Raw genomic sequence first — 16,340 nt, forward strand, 5'->3', positions numbered from 1 at the left:
TTCAGCTGGGAACCGTGTTCAGCTAAATAATGTTTTCTTTTTCTAATGAGGCTTTCAAATATGATATGATTTGACCTCACGTCTGTAGGTGAGAACATTAAGTATTTTACCAGGGACAAATCCTGTAACCCTACTCAGTCAAAACTCCCAGCGAAGATGTACATGAGTGAGAGCATGGCTATGCTGTTGGGGGGCAGTGCCAATTTTAGGTAATTCTCGGCAGCCATGTGTTCCCCAGCACGTGGCTGGCTTCTTCTGCTCCACGCTGCAGCAGAAACCGGGGCTCCTCGCAGCTGCTTCCATTGCTGTGAACTGGGAAACCAGCATTAAATGGAGCGCGAGCAAAGGAAAGTTCTGTAGGTTGCTTTGGCTGCGGAACATTTCGTATCCCATCAGGGACTGAAGGAACACGGGGACCTGTCTCTGATCCAGGGTACATCTGCATGACTTAGAACAATAGCACTGGCTTTGTGTTACCTTTCTTCTATACACTATTACTAAACAATTTACTAAATCATAGGAAATGCTAAAAAAATACTGGTTGTGTTTGCTGTAATGTTATGCAGAAGGATTAACTCCTGTAGGAGTTACTGGATTCTAGTGAAAAAGTAATGAATATAATCTATAATAGCCCTGTTGGAGTCCTGCCCTGCGAGCTGGTTTGGTTACTAGGTAGGGCAGCCACATCCGTGAAGTCTGGGATTGATGAGTTCTCTCAGGGATATTATTCTATTAGGCTGCTGTTACTTGGATGATTTTGGTGGGTAAACCCCAGGATTTTTATTTTTACTTTGCATCTGTGCCGCCGTTGACCTAGTTTTTGAAGCCAATAACCCCGAGCAGCCATCTGTATCCCAGCTGATGCCAAGTAATGAAAATAACATTGAAAGGTAATAGCCCAGTGGGCGATTGGAGGTTTTTATGGGTAGCATTTGCTGTTTGTGTTGCTTTCCCTGTCGGATTTCACTTCCCGACACCTCGTACCAAAGGCTAGGAAGGCAGATGTGCAGGGAGTAGCACTGCGGGGCCGGGAGGCTCCCATCAGCCCACGGCTCTCTACCTGCGTGAGGCGGGCGAGGAATCCCAGGGTCGCTGTGGTTTTACTTCATCCTGCTGCATTAAGGGGCTCACCAGAGACTAATTGGATGTATGTGGGGCTGTATGAAAAAAGACTGTCACAGCCACGAGAAATTATTTTAATATTGCGTGCTTATCTGATACCTCTACAGTTTGTCAGCACTTTTTGTGATGTCGGTACTGTGCAATTAGGATGAAATGAGCAGTGACGGAATGTGAGGTGCTGATGAATGGTGAGCAGGCATCTCCCCTGGTTGTTGTTGATCGCTGATGTTTTCTGTGTTTTATGCAGACTTATTGGTCCTTGCCCTCAGGAGCTGCACACAAGTGCAGAACACATCCTGGTGGTGTGCAGATTAAGCAGAAGATCTGGAAAATAACATTAAGAGGCAAGTTTTGGCCTGTAAACCTAATTTTCTACTTCCAAGCAGTTTTGTGCAGTGGCTGTGGCAGTGTTCAGAAATGACAGGCAACCACTGCCATCTTTATCATGAGCATTGTGAGATTTTACGCATCTCTGAAAGCATTAGTTGTAAAAATTCAAGGGATTCCCTGAAAGTCTTAACTCTCCATTAAGAAATCCACTGTATATATCAGTATTTCTGGCTGTGAAGAAGAGTTTGAAAACATAATGTAAATGCACTCTAAACGTTTAGGAACCCAAGGACAGATAAAACAAACCTCAGCTCTGTTGTTTTTACAAAATCCTTTGATTGTTTTTACTCTTGGTTCTGTTTATTATTGTTACCATGGAAGTTTACAGGTAACAAACCTAAGCATGCATTTTCATGACTTGTAGATCTCCTGAGAATACTTTGGTTATGTCCTAGTGGTGATGAATGATGGCTGGTGTGCTTGTGCTGACCTGAGAGGAAGTTTTCTGCCTTGGGTCTATCGTATTCTCTGATTTTGATGCATTGTAGTGCTTTTTAATTGCCAAGAGCAGCTGTAAATTCTCTCATCCGGGGTCTCTCCATCCCATCCCATTCAGTCGTTATTAGTCATTAAACATAATACCGCATTTAAGTCGGGGCAGGGCTGTGGTTACCCTGTCTCTCAGGAGCGCGTTGTTCTGGCCGTCCCTCCTGCGCGGCTGTGCCGACGGGTGACTCCAATCCCAGCACGGAGCAAAGGGCAGTTACTCAGCCCAAAGCTACAGCGCTTCATGCAAAGGCAGTGGGAAGGTTTAATTGTTAATTCTTGTAAAACAGGGATTTGCTGTGACAGCCGGGGCCCTGCAGGAGCTCTAGCCCTGCTCCCCGTTAGCTCTGCCCAGGGTTTGGGGTTTCAGCAGCCGAGGGGGGCTGCGCTGCCCTCCCCCATCGTAACCAGCCTCAGAACAACTTGCCATTGTGAGATACAAATCATTAGAGCTGTGGACCATATATAATATTTAATAACTTCTTTACAAGGCAACTGGTTTATAATTTAGGAGGAACATTTGGAGGCATGTGATTTATATCTGAAATAATTTTATAACTAGTGAATGCTATTATTGTATGTATAGTACTGTGCATTATTGCGAGTTTCTAGTAAAACTTATTATTGCAAGTTACTAGTAAAACTTCGGCTGGCTTAGAGCTCTGGATTACGTGATACTGTGCTGACAGGGCCCTTTTCCCGAGGCTTTGCGCTGTTTTGCGGAGTTCCAGGTGATTGCTCCGAGCTGTTGCTGACACTCTCTGTCCTGCAGAGCTTTCGGCACCTTCACCTTAGGGGGGAACTTGTGTTTGATTCTGAGAGTCTCACGGTTTTTAATGGATTTATCCTGACAGCAGCGTGGCAAGTTGTTTATCCCCCATTTACGTAAAAGAGACACTTCGTTTAGGAACACTTCAACTTCCATGTCTGTTCAGTTCTTGTTCAGAGTGGGCAGGAGTCACAGGTGGGGTGCTGTGCTGTGTCCGGAAAAGTCTGGACACTGTCATACCTCGATGTGCTCAAATATCTTAAAAAAAATCTCATTGTAATCTAAGGGCCAAAGCTTACAAAGATCTGTGGCAAATCTCGGTGCTAACCTGAACTCTCCAACGTTCGCAGCCTCTCTGCCGAATTCAGCTGTCCCCTGTGCCTGGAGAGGCAGCAGTTGGTGCATTAACCCTCCAAGACCCAAGGCCTCGGGTGGAAGAATGATGACTTCGGCTTTCTATATTTATTTTTTTGTTGTTGTGGTATGTTTGAACCTTTACTATTCATGTAGAGCTAAGATCAGATTTCTGTCTGCAGCACTTTAACAAATTGGTAATCTCTGAAATACCTGCGCAAAATTTACAGTTACAAAAGAAATGCACGAAGCCCCCTGCGCAGAGGAGGCGCGACCGGCGTCACCAGCTCTGTCCCCAAGGAGAGCTTTGCTCGTGGCCTGGCAGGAGGACTTGCTCAGGTTTGTCTTTTTCCTGCCAAGCTGGCATCACGCAGGGCAAGGTTATTTTTTAATTCTCATGTCTTGGACCATTGGAAACAGTCCCCTCGCCTCCCGTTGCAGAACACTTGACGCGATCAGATACCAAGTCACTGCTTTGTGAAAACAGTATTTAATGCAGTGACTAAACACGGAGTTAGTTACTGAGTAACTTCCCAGGAGCCCTTCTATACTCCGGGAGGTACTGATCACATGTGGATGGTGGGGGAAAAAAAATTATGCTTAGGGATGGCCTGTTTGTGTACAGGATTTTGAGGAGGAGCCCGGATGGTTGCTCTCGGCAGAGACTACTCTATTCCCCTCCTGCACGGGAGATGCAGAATTTAGATGTTCCCAACGAAATGATCCCTGTCCCCTCCTATTTCTGCTGTGCAGTAAAGCAGGGATGGATTCTGAAGCCTCTGCAGTGTCTTCAGCAGAATCTGTGTCCCACTGGAGAGCTGTCTGCTCCTTGCCACCATGTAAAGATTGAACGTAGCCACAGGCGAGCGGATTCTTTTTGTAGGAAATGTTGAAGGAGTCCCTGGTTTTCCTTTGAGAGACGACACCTAAGAACAAATCAGAGAGCTGTTGCTTGCATGGCATTATCCAGTTGGCAGCTTAGTTTGAGGAAAAAAAATAGTGGCATAAAATCGGCTTATTTTTTAAGCCCAGCTGGAAACGAGCAGGAATTCATCTCGCCAGATAAGGATGTTATAAAATGTTCAGGCTCCATCGCATATATTTGGAGGCAGGAAAGAATTTATTGCACAGGCTTGAGTTGATTCAGAGTTGCACAAAATAGATGAAAGCCTCAATCTGTGTGCCTTCTGTGCTGTTTTATGAACAAAACATTAAAAAAACAAACAAACAAGAAAAAAAACCCGAAAAAACCTGCAGCATACAAAACATAGCTTCAGTGTTTCCTTGAACTGTATTAACTTTTATTGTGCAACCCTCTTCCTCTCCCCTTTTGGAAGTAGTACCTAATTTTTTAAGAAAATAAAATCATTGGATTAAATCTACCTGCTTTCAGTTGGATTTAATTAGCTTTTGTCTGGCAGCGTGTCTCAGCTGCCCCAGAGCAGGGGCTCTTCCCCGTGCGGTGTGACCCGGGCTGGGGACAGGGGAGGACGAGGTGTGGGGGAGCTGAGGGATGCTCCTCCGGTGATACCACCCAGGGGGCTGCACGGGAGGGGGTGCGTTGGTCCCGGGGGGCGAGGGCCTCTCCTGCTCTCTCCGCTGTGGCCTCGGCATCATCTTCGTGGAATTTTTCAGTTGTGCCCACGCGGGAGTCGTGGCAGCTGCCCAACAGCTGGGCAGAAAAAGCGCCATCGTTAATGATTGACTGGTGAGATAATGAAATAGCCGAGCCTGCTGTTTGCTTTTCTTCCTTTTCCACTGCCACTGTAACACTGCGCGCGGCGGAATGGCATGAACCAAAGGGCAGCCTCCAGCGTGGGGCGGAGGAGCTGCCTGTGACAGTCACTCGTGCAGCTTTGGTGCTCGTGCCCTGCGTGGAGCCGCCCGCTGCCTCTGAGACGTCCCGGTGGCGCGGCCAGGTGGGATCAGGGAATCTCTGACACGGTACGAGTCGCATTTGAAAACACTTCAGATTCTGATGTTTGCGATTTCTTTTTCGCTGACTTTCAGATAATTTCTACAGACGTAGCTGGAATGTGGACCCAAAGCATTAGCTTTGGTTTTCTAAAGAGAAAATTGGAGGTAGAAAATCTGAGCTAGCTGTATTTACTGTGAATGTGCATCCAGATCTCTAGAGGTAACTAAACTAAATGTCGTCTCAGAGCGGTACATATATTCTAGATGTCTGTATCTGGTATATATTGGCTCTCTGTAATTCAACAGTTGCTGTGATGCCTATGTGTATATTTGCTTCATGCAAGAAAAGAATGAAAATAACATTCTGGTTACTCTGTGTTGTATCTAGTTTGCTGTAAATCTGGTAGGAACAGTGATTCTGCTGATCCGTGGTCTAAGTAACTGCGCCTTCATCTCTGGATAAGTGCCTGTGTTTGGGGAGGGAGAGCGATTTAGTGAAACCCCGAGGGCGGACCTTTGAGGGCCCCAGTGGCTGTGGCTGTGCTGTGCTCTGGGTGATCGCACTCGTCTCTCCTTACACACAGCTTTTCCCTCATTGAGACGGTGGCACTTGAGCGTGTCCCAGAGCCGCTGGAGGATGCCACACAGGTCCTCAGACCTCACAGGGTTTAATGCAGAGTTTGTGCGATGCTGCATGGTCTGAGTGCTTCCAGGTGCACCCAGGTGTGCCCGTGGGCATCCTGGCAGCAGTTTCCAAGTGCTTTGCAAGGTCTGCACGGAACAGGAGGCGCAGAGTGTGTGCTCTGCTGCTGGTCACACGCGGTGAGGATGATTAGAGACGTATCGCAAGCGCACGCCCAGACCCAGGCATGAGCTGGTGGAGGTGCAGGAGAAGATGGTGTTACGTTGGAAAACAGTGTGGAAGTGTCCTGTTTTCTATGGATCCTGTCTCCCCACCAAGGGCTGACTCAGCTGTCAAGTTTCTTCCAGAGCATCTGCTGCCAAAGTCCATCTGCTCCATCCGGAGGCACCCTTCTGTGACAGTCTGCAGGAAAACAGGGGAAGGAGCAGGATATATCTTGGAAAATATTAAAACCACGCTTTGAAATGTTTAACCTGGGGTTGAAAGCAGCCTTAGGCATATGTAATTGCACAAGGCAGCCTGAACTTCTGGGCTTATCCCCTCTGTCTCTGCGTGTGCAAGATGACATTTTTCATAGGGAAATGCGTGAATGTAACCAAGGAAGTGGAACAAGGGCAGAACTTAATTTACAGCAGAGAATTTATCTTTAAAATGATAACATTATTAGTGTGTTATAATGTGTAAGGGACCGATCTCACACCTGTTGTGCGCACGGACAGTCCGGTGTGCCACGTCTGGCGTGACCGTCATTCTAATACAAGCGCAGGAGCTCTGCTCTACCTTTGGGTGTGCAGATTATGTATTTTCTTCTTTTTTTTCAGAATAAATAAAATGTAGATCCATATTAAATAGATGAGGTAAGAGGTCTGGCAGTTAGACGTTTTTACAGAAAAAATAGTTACCTTCATAGAAATGCACGTCATGATCCTTCGGCACAGGCAGTGTTTAAGTGGCGAGGCAGATGGTGAAACGCAGGTTATAGGTGACCAATTTGGGGACTCAAAGAGGAAGTTCCTGGAGAACAGAGTAAATGTAGAAAGCCGTGTCTGAAAAATCTCACACTTTTCTGTTTGGGTAGGTACTAACTGCTATGAAGTGTTACAGACGGGGAATCGCGTGGTCTCTTGTTTATATGCCAGGCAGGCGATCCTCTAAATGAAACTCCGCTTCTCAGTGGAATTACTCGCCTGTCGTCAGAGGTGCGGTAACTGCCCTGGTGCCAGCTGCCTTGTTAAAGTCTCGCTTTATTATATATATATATATTTATATATATATATTATAATATTATATATTATATATATTATATATAAATATATATATATATAAAAAATATATAAATATATATATTTATATATTATATAAACCTGGTTATTGCTCCAGGTACTGCCTTTTCCCAGAATTATATAAATTTGTGCTTTCCCCAGTCTTTTTCCTCCAGCATCCCCTGTCAGTGTTGCAGCATGTCTGAATACTGTTTGCAGACCAGGTGCTTCGTTTCTGCCCGTGATTCTGAGCAACTTGCGCCCTGCCATTAAACCTCTACTAACATAACTAATAGATATTTCCGGATTATTTTTAATTTACACGCTTTCTCATTGTTTGTTACGGAAACCAGTAAGATTAAGAATAAATGCTTATGAATTTTGCCTAAATGAAAGATATGGGAAAATACTCAAATGCAATACTTGCCAAAGGAATGGACCAGTGTAATATAATGTGTCTTTTCTATATTTGGTGTTTTTCTCTTATTCCAGTGGAATGTTCTGTAGTAACTGGATATTACATTACTGTCTCCCTCAGCCTGAAGGCAGGCACGATTATGTTTAACATCTGGATGAGTCAGACTGAAAACAGACATCCTCTGGAAGGGAATAGTTTCTGCTTTGTATGTCAAAATAAAAAAGTTAAAGGGCTAATGGCTCTTTTAATACCAAATAAATTAATATTAATTCATAATCCTTAATCTGTATATAAGAAAATGGAAGTGCTAATATTGTTTGCTAATTACATTTTAGACTGGCAATGTGCTACGAAAGGGTAGAAAAGTTATATGCTTTATTGAGGGGAGTAAGTTATTAAAAAAGTTAATTCGTAGTTAGGAGAAGCGCTGGGGAGGCCAGAGTGCTGGGTGCTGTTCCAGTGTAGGACTCTCAAACGGTTTTATGGTAAAGCAAATAATCCTGCTGGTATTGGCGGTGTGTGGTTAAAGTTTAAGATATACTCTGAGGTACAAGGAGATCATTTTGTTAGATGACGTTCTGTTGCCACATCTCTGCCTTCGTTCTCTCTTTGTCTGTTTTTCTCACGTGCTCAGTCTCCTCCTCCCCTGCGCTCAGTGTTACGAGGTTTTCCAATTAGCACAAGCTGATTGCTGTGCTCCCCGGCTCTCTGGGTGAGCCAGCCTGGCTGTGCCATCCCTCTGCTCTGGGAAGATCTGGTAGGATTCTCCGTCCAACATTGTACGTGTGGGTAATCCCTAGGTGGGAATGACTGTGGGGATATGGTGAAGGGAGCACGAGTGTTTCCGTTTCCTTCACGAAGTTCATAGCACACAGTCTAAAGCTTGCCAAGTTCAGCAGAAGGCTTCTCATTACATTTAAGGGGCAGAGAATGAATTGTTTAATCCATCTTTATTATGTCTAAAAGCAATAATCTAAATATAAATACACACATATATATATTTATATAGATCAATAATATATATAATCCCACTTGATGACGTGTGAGCTGAACACTTGCCCCTTGCCCGGCCCGGTGCCTCTGGTTCCACCTGGTCTAAAGCTGGAGCAGCAGCAGCGATGTTTCTCATGGCAGTTTTGTCTGTGGAAAACATAATTACAGCACAGGGAAACTGGAGTCTGCAGGGTTTTTTTTCTGTGTGGGCCTCTTGGGCTGTGATGACTGAGCCATCCATTAAGCTTCTGAGAACAGTTTTATATTATAACAGAAGAAAGCGTATCTAGCTGCCAGAAAACCACTATTCTTCAGAAGATAAGATGACTTTATGGCATTTCCCAGCCAGCCAGCTCTCACTCATGACTTTGGGTGAGAGCTAGCTCTCTCAGAGCTCTAAGAAAGCCCAGGAAAGGCAAATTCTGATCCATATAGTGCTGTGACTACATTTGGTTTGGGATGCGCTGCAGTTGCTGGAGCTGTCTGATTTTTCTAATTACAAGCTGCTAATAACAGACATATTTTTAAAACTCTGTCTTGCATAGAGTGACGACAGACTCTTACTGTTAGTTATTCTGGACCCAAACCGTACATCAGTTGGAGATGTTGAACTGGATTTCACCTATTTAGAGGCCGGTTTCTTCTCTTGTGGGCTTGGCTTGGCGCCTGTGCTGTGGGAAGCTCGGTGCAGTCAGTAGTAGGTCAGGGGGACTAGGAGAATTTTATTTTTCTCTGGTGTTTCTTGGACGGCTTTGCTGGCGAGCTGTCAGTAAGGTGGAAATGAGAAAACATCTTCTGAGACGGCTCTGCCCACTGATGGGTGCGCTTATGTTGCGGCTTACCCTGTTCCTGGAAATCAAATCTCTTTTTTCTTGCGATGTTAAAATACGGTGGTTTATCCATCAGGGAGAAAGCAGTTCTCTGGCTGTGTCCTCCTCTGTCTGAGATTCCTCATCTATTTGAGATTCCTTGCCTCGCTATGTGTACTGAATCGAGTGTGTGTGGGGGGGAAGTGGAAAGTAGTTTTCTGCCCTTAAAGAGTCGCTTTTTTTCCTAAACTTGTTGGAAGAGGAAGGAGACTAATGAAGGCTTTTTACTTTGAATTTTCGTATGTGTTTTCTAGCACATTGGATGATGTAAGCTAATTCTAAAGGCATATGTATAAAAAAATCAACAGTGTCATTAGGTTTTTTCTCTTTCTGAAATTTTGAGTTCTTCAGAGTCTGTAATTCTTTAATTCTCTTGAATACTTTTGAGTCTGTTCTTGTAGCCTGTAAAAGCAGCATGGATAGTGAATTTATAGCATCGAATGAACTTGATTAGATTTAAAAAAGAAAGAAGGGAAATTGTGATGAAATAAGAAGGGATGAAATGGAAGTGACTGTAAAGAAACGCGTACGTTTAGGATGAAGCTGTGATTTCTGGCAAAAGCATTTTTTGAGAAGTGCTTTCAGAAGTAGAAACAAGAAATAAGTGTTTGGTGTTTAGTAGATTAGGGAGTAAGGACGATGGGGAAGCCAAGAGAAATTTTTGAGGCTGAATGAGGAAAGTCAGGGAATTCAAGGACAATGGAGAAGTATGTGGCGGGTGAGTGCCCTAATTAAAAGGTCAGACTCTGTTGGGTGCTCAGAAAAGGTCTCTCACAGGGCTGTGAAGAATTGCCAAACCTGATCTTCCTCATTAAATCCTTGGCCAGAGATCGGACCATGGTTCTCGGGTCCCAAAGCATTTTATTTGGGCCGCAGCTTTTCACCAGCCAAGTATGTGTGTTATTGAAATGCCAAACGTTCATGTCCAGCAGTGAGATGTCATCGCTGCATGGGAGGTGACTCCAGGGAAGGTGGAGGATGGACCAGTTCTGCCATTGCGGCTCAAGCAAAGCTCCCACGCTAGCCAGGAGGCATCTCTTCCTTCTGTAGAGAGCTGGGCAGAGCTGGGTAAGGAAGTTCAGGAAGATTTATCTCCCCCTCTCTTGTGTCCATCCATCCTGCCCCACGTCATGTCCTCTCCCCCCCCCCCCCCCCCCAAAAAGGGGGATAGTGGGATGCAGTAGTATTATTTTCATCCTCCTCTAAATTATTCAAGACACTTTCATAGCTCCAGAAAGCCTTAAGTCTGTCTATGGTGTTTACATTCCTCAAACTATGGTGAAATTTATTCCTGTGCACACAAGGCATAAACCTCATCTAAATCCCGTTTAGGCTCTGTTTTGAGAACGTCTGACACTTTGACTTTCCCTGGCTCTCAGTAGCCGGGTAAGGTTCCCACTGGGCCTGTGTAAACCAAACTTGAAAGTGTGTCCTTGGGTTTTGATGTATGATGTCCTTGGCAACTGCTAGCTACCTGCATGGTAGTTCTGGAAATTGCAGGAAATGAGAAATCTGCTTTTTAAGAGTCTCAGAAATCTTTGCAAGAAAAATACAGATTAGTGGAATGTGTGTTTTCCAGTCATCTAAAGGGGACGTCATCTGATAGGCTTGCCTTCCTGTTTGAAACCTAAAGCTGAAAGTCCTAGGGGACAAAATTCTTGATTATAGGCTAGAAAAAATAATAAAGGGAATGTATCTCTTTAAAAGAGAGAAATGGTGACTTTCAGAGGTGCTGGATACAAAGATGATGAGACAGTGACACTTTCCTGGATGTGGTATCCTTCCATTTCTTTCACCCTTTCAACAGTCCTGTGAAAGTGATGGAATTTGAAGACTTCAGACATTTGTCTGGAATTTCTGGATATTTCACAGTCTGGTCAAAGGAGCAGCTCTTATTTCCAGACATCTCATGTCTCAGACACAGTCACCAAGAATGCATCCGTGTTGTGCATGCGTGTAGATTTCTGTCCAGGAAGACCTGGATGGAGATCTGGGAACCTGTGCTAGATCATCAACCGATGACCTACTGAAGGTGTCTGTGATACCAGAGACTTGGTACTTGCCTTCACCAGATTTTTCAGACTCTCCAGGCTTCCCTAGGGCAGCCAGGAAGATTGTCTGCTAAAGCAAGAGTCTCGCAGATGGTACTTTGGTAGCCATTAGATCTCATGGTCTGTGAAGCAGATGGGTCAGGTGCTGCAGACTGTGCAACTGATCGGAATCTGAAGAATTTCGGCTAATATTTACATCGGGTGTTTAACCTTTGATAAGAAACAGGTCATTCACAAACACGTACATGACATAATATTGGTAGGTTGGTCACGGTGTTTGCTTTGCATCAGACACCGTTCCTGTTGCTTGGAGAACAGTTGCATATTGTAGTTTGCTATGGATTAATAGCTGTGGTTTCCCCCTTTATTTCCATGGAGCCATATTTTTTTTTTTTTAAAAGGACGGTTTTAATAGAAATAGATCTCTGAAGTTTTCCACATGCCAGCATGTTAGCAGGGTGTTGCCTTTTTCTCCAGAGCGTTTTGGAGGAGAAATCCTGTTTGGTTTTCCAAAGTTACAATTCCTCACCCATAAGCACCAACAGCCCGGTCTCAAAAGAAGGTTTGAACTCTGCTTGTATTTATTATGGAAAATGCTCATTCTTGCTTCTCTGATGGAAAGATTGTGTTGGTAAACTTTAATGGAACTGCACAAGTATGCAAACATACTGCGTGGCGTGTTCAGCGCCAGGGGCTGTTCTTCCTGGGTTGTTGAGGGTAAATGAGAGGCTTAATGAAGAAAATACCTGTGTTTCGGATGGGTGACACTTTGGGCAAGCATTGTGTATAACTGCAGGTGAGTTATGGATTAATTAGCAGCACCTAATATAATCTAAATGACGTCAAACAAGAACAAACTGTAAGTAGAAGAAAGCTTACCCTTAAAAGACAGGTAACTTGTTAATTGGCCGCAGTCTGGAGTCGCTGATTTCTCTCTGTGCAGAGTTAATCTGCCAGAGACATGAGGCTTTGACCTACTGAGTTGGTTGCAAGGAATTCAAGATTGTGCAATACAAACCACCTTTCCCTAGAATGAAGAGGTTGAGGTGGCGACTGGTATTTTAACAGCAGTCAGCGTGGGGCTGGAGACATCAGCAGGGCTTGAACCTGCACTGGTCGCTCGGGGACTGTATTTGATAATGTTTGGGTAAACACAGAATTCTAATGCACAGCACTGGGACCTGAGCTGAGAAAACATACAGCGTGGGCAGCGACAACGTGGATTTCCTGGCGCTGCCTTGCCACTACTAATTTTTTTTTTTTGCATTATTATGGTGAAAACTTGTAACAAATCTTGTTTTTTTTGAGACATAAGACATCTTTATCCCAGCCCAGAGACAGCACAGCCCCTTGTACACAGTGTGTCATCTGGGTCTTGTTCTCCCTCAGCTGTCAGCCTGCTGGGAAGCATTAGCCACGTCCCAATCCCTACGGAGACCCTGTTTCTCTTCCACACTTTTTTTCATCTAATCTCTCTTGTTTGTCAGATCTATAAAGCAGAGAGTGTGTGCTTTATGTTTGCAATAGGCTTTGCGTAGAGGGCTGTGCTCTGTGTAGGGTTTTCTGGGTAGTATTGGAGTACATATGATAAATCAGTGAGTGGAAGTCAAGTTAGCCTTTTTTTTTAAAAAAAAAAAAAAAAAAAAACCCAAAAAAACCCCCAAAACCACCACCAACCAACCAACCAAAAACCTTTGGATCTTAATAGGTTGTTAGTGGATTTATTTCCTCCTTAAGCACGAAGCAACACACCGTTAATATACTTCCCTTTATCTTCTGGTGTTCTTGGTTCTGATATACTTCTAATTTAACGTTTTTCTTTTTTTGCTTTCAGAGGTTTACAATGAAAATATTGCGAGCTTGTCTGGAATGTGCACGTTGTGTTGCAGCCTTGCCAGGGCATTTCTAAGACCCAGAGACAATGTAGTCCGTGAGGGTGCTCTACCACCTACCAGCTGAGTAGAACAGTAACACCATTGTTACTGTCAGTTGAGTTTTAAGTACATTAATGTTTTTCTTTGCCATGTGACAGAGAAAGCAGTTCTCACATAGTTCTTTAAACACATTGAGACCAACGATTCTGCTTCCAGCGTTTAGGAAACATCTTCCCCCAAAGAAACATGTTAGATTTTCCTTAACATGTGTTTCATTACTGTATCGTTTCATTACATTTTAGCAGAGGCTTCTGGAGAAGAGTGTGTTGCTGTTCTTGAGTATATTACTGCAGTTCTTATCGTTTTTCTGTCACTTCAAGGATGAGAATTTGCAAACTTGGTCTTAAGCAAAACAGATACGCAAAATGCAAGCCCATGGGATCAGAGGGCACCCAGTGAGGCAGGGGGAAAGTCCTCTTGCTTGTCTGGCACTTCTCCATGGAGCAGAAGGAAAGGCTCAGGTCTCTTCAGACGGGCTACGGGAGAGACTGTGCAAGAGGAGCAGACGGAGGAGGGAATGTCCTACAAGCTGCAATGTCCTCCTGCAAATGGGGATTCAGTGCTTGCTGCTGTTGTTCTCAAGTCAGGTGTTTTTACCTCGGTATTCTAAGATATTGAAATTATATTTCCTATTATTTCTTTTTTTATTTTATCATAAAAACCTGAGACAAAAGACCTTGATTATGTTGCTGACCTCACTGTAAATCATGAATAGGTAGCTTGAAATAATAGGGGAAAAGACATCTTGGGAGCCGCTGGTAAAGGAAACCAAGAGGGTACTCTCATTGATATACATAAACCAAAGTACAACTGTTATTTAAATTCTACACATAGCTGGGAGAAATTAGAGCCAAATTCTCGTCGTAAATCAGGGCGGCTCCATTAACTTCAGTGGAACGGTGCCAGCACATCCCAGACAAAGACTTGGCTCGGTCTATTAATAGCAACAGTCGAGTAGTTGAGCTGCTTGGAGAAGTTCCACTGGAACAAAATTTTGATTAAAAAAAATGGAGATAAGAATGACAGAGGAATCTGCCTTCTGGTTCTCTCATGGAATGTGGCTCCCACGGGGTTCGGTCCTGTGCGCCTCCCAGCACCTCCAGATACCACCGGCTCGGCAAGACCCTGTGCTCACTGCGGTGCTCCCGGTTCTCCGGTGCAGTCCGTTCGTTTAGGTACCGCCATGGTGGTGTGACAGCAGCTGTGGTGCGATCTGATCCTGCGTTTAGTGTCAGTGCGGTCATCCCCTCCACTGCTTCTCTTTCTGTGCAGCTTCAGAAAATCCAAGGTTTTCCTTTCAGCGGGTATCTAAGGTTTTTATTTCTTTAAATTCTTCAATACACTGTGGTGAAAAGGATGGGGAATGTCGTCATCAGCTGTTGATGCTTCATGTTTCCTGTGTGACCCTGTTATTCAGGGATTAGACAATTAAATTCACAGCTGCATTTTAGATCATCTGTAAAGAGAGAGAGAACTTCTCCAGGCGTCCTTGAGTCAGTTTCTTACTGAAACATCCAAAAAAGCCCAGCAGAAGTTCCCACTGTGCAGTGTTATGCTGTTTTAATTTCCCAGAACTTAGTTAATTTATTTACTGTGTCCCACCAGTCCAAGTTCCCTTTATAGATTAACTTGTGTATTTTGGCTCCTGTCCACCTCTTCCTTTGGCTCAAAGTGAATGATACCAGGACTGTCTTTCAAACAAGGCAGGAATGTGAAGTTTTTTGATTAAACAGCAACATCACCCCTGAAACCTCTCTCTCTGCCAGACCTATGAGGCCCCGCCGCAGAAGTGGGGTACTGGGAGTGACAGATGAAAGGTCTGGCGAGTTCAGCCTCTTTGAAGAAAACAGACATGTAATATTCTGGTAGGACTTGGAACAGTTTACATCTCCTCGGAAGGTGTGTCATGTGGAGCAGTTCGCCACCAAAGGTTTTCAAGACTATTGGCTTTATTTTAATAACTAATCAGCCTTTAGAACTCATTTAAATGCAAATTACTAAATCAGGTCTGTGGCTAGTACCTGCCTGCCTTGCCAGGTCCAGGCTGTTGTTAGGGGCTCGTACTGGCTGTGAGCGTGGCAGAGGGGTTTGCAGTGGCAGAGGCGGTTGAGGGGGTCGCGCTGGTAGAGTTGTGACCATCTCCTGCATGTCTTCTGTTGGCCTATTGAGCGGGCTGCCGGTAGGGATCTCACTTGTTAAACTAAACCTGCATGCGCCATGTATAACAGTCAGAGTAAATGTCAAATGCTGCTAATAAACACAGGCTGTTTTCTAGACTTTACAGAAGTTGTGTCTTTGTTGTACGTGAACACTAAGATGGTATTTTTCTAGTACATTTGGTGTGTTTGCAGGGGAGTTCCTAGCATCAGCCATAAAAATATTTGGCTGTCTCTTAAAATCTGTGATTTGCTACTGGCTGCAGAATCTCTCATCGAGATACTCTGTCGATCTCTCATCAGGGCACTTTCTGTAAGCCTCTGGGAAAGGTTTTTGAAAATATGTATTTTTGAGCATGGATGGAAATGGCACGGAAACTCACTTAAACAACAAACCATTTTCATCACGTTCATCAAATAAAGTGTGATTTGGTTCTTGCTTCTCTGAGAAACAATGGAAGCCTTTAAGGAGAGGGGAGAAGCCTGATAAGATGGATTATAATAATGATTTCTTCATATTTGATAATTCTTTGGGGTTAATCTGTGCATTGCTTGTTCGGTACAGTTATCCACAGGGCACTGACGTGTCTGACTCACTGTCCATGTGTTCATATTTCTGCGTGAGATTTTCTGGAAGGAAGTGTGGGGTTTGGGCACACTTTGTGTACTGTCACTGCAGTCGTGCAGTTGCAAACCCCCATGCTGGTTAGGTCAGGGCCGCATCCATCCGAATGAGAGCTAGATGAGAGCCAGGCACTGGCCCATGGTTATGCGCATTTTTGGAAGCACAACTCTTAAGTCACTTTGAAACTTCAACCACCAGGTGCGTGTTGTATTTAAGCGCCTCCAGGAGGAGGCAGCATCTGAGCTGGGAGTTTCAACCTCTCGGGTTTATTTCTAGGCAGATTCAGAAACTAGTTTTGATTCTGGCCCTTGATATTTTGCAGTTGTAATGAGAGGGCATCTTCTAATTGTA

General features: G+C 44.3%; 1 protein-coding gene across 7 annotated transcripts in view; it reads left to right on the plus strand.

Moving 5' to 3' along the window:
- SHROOM1 (shroom family member 1) overlaps nt 1–16,340 on the plus strand; it is a 40,384-nt gene that overhangs the window by 11,367 nt on the left and 12,677 nt on the right. Inside the window, exon 1 of one of the 7 annotated variants that reach the window (XM_063349312.1) lies at nt 4,887–5,065. The exons of the other annotated variants lie outside the window; for them this stretch is intronic. The gene's annotated coding sequence lies outside the window, so the exon portion shown is untranslated. Of the gene's footprint in view, nt 1–4,886; nt 5,066–16,340 lie in introns of those variants that run through there. 7 annotated transcript variants of the gene reach the window in all.

Source organism: Chroicocephalus ridibundus, chromosome 11 (assembly GCF_963924245.1).
Source record: "Chroicocephalus ridibundus chromosome 11, bChrRid1.1, whole genome shotgun sequence".
Taxonomy (NCBI): domain Eukaryota; kingdom Metazoa; phylum Chordata; class Aves; order Charadriiformes; family Laridae; genus Chroicocephalus; species Chroicocephalus ridibundus.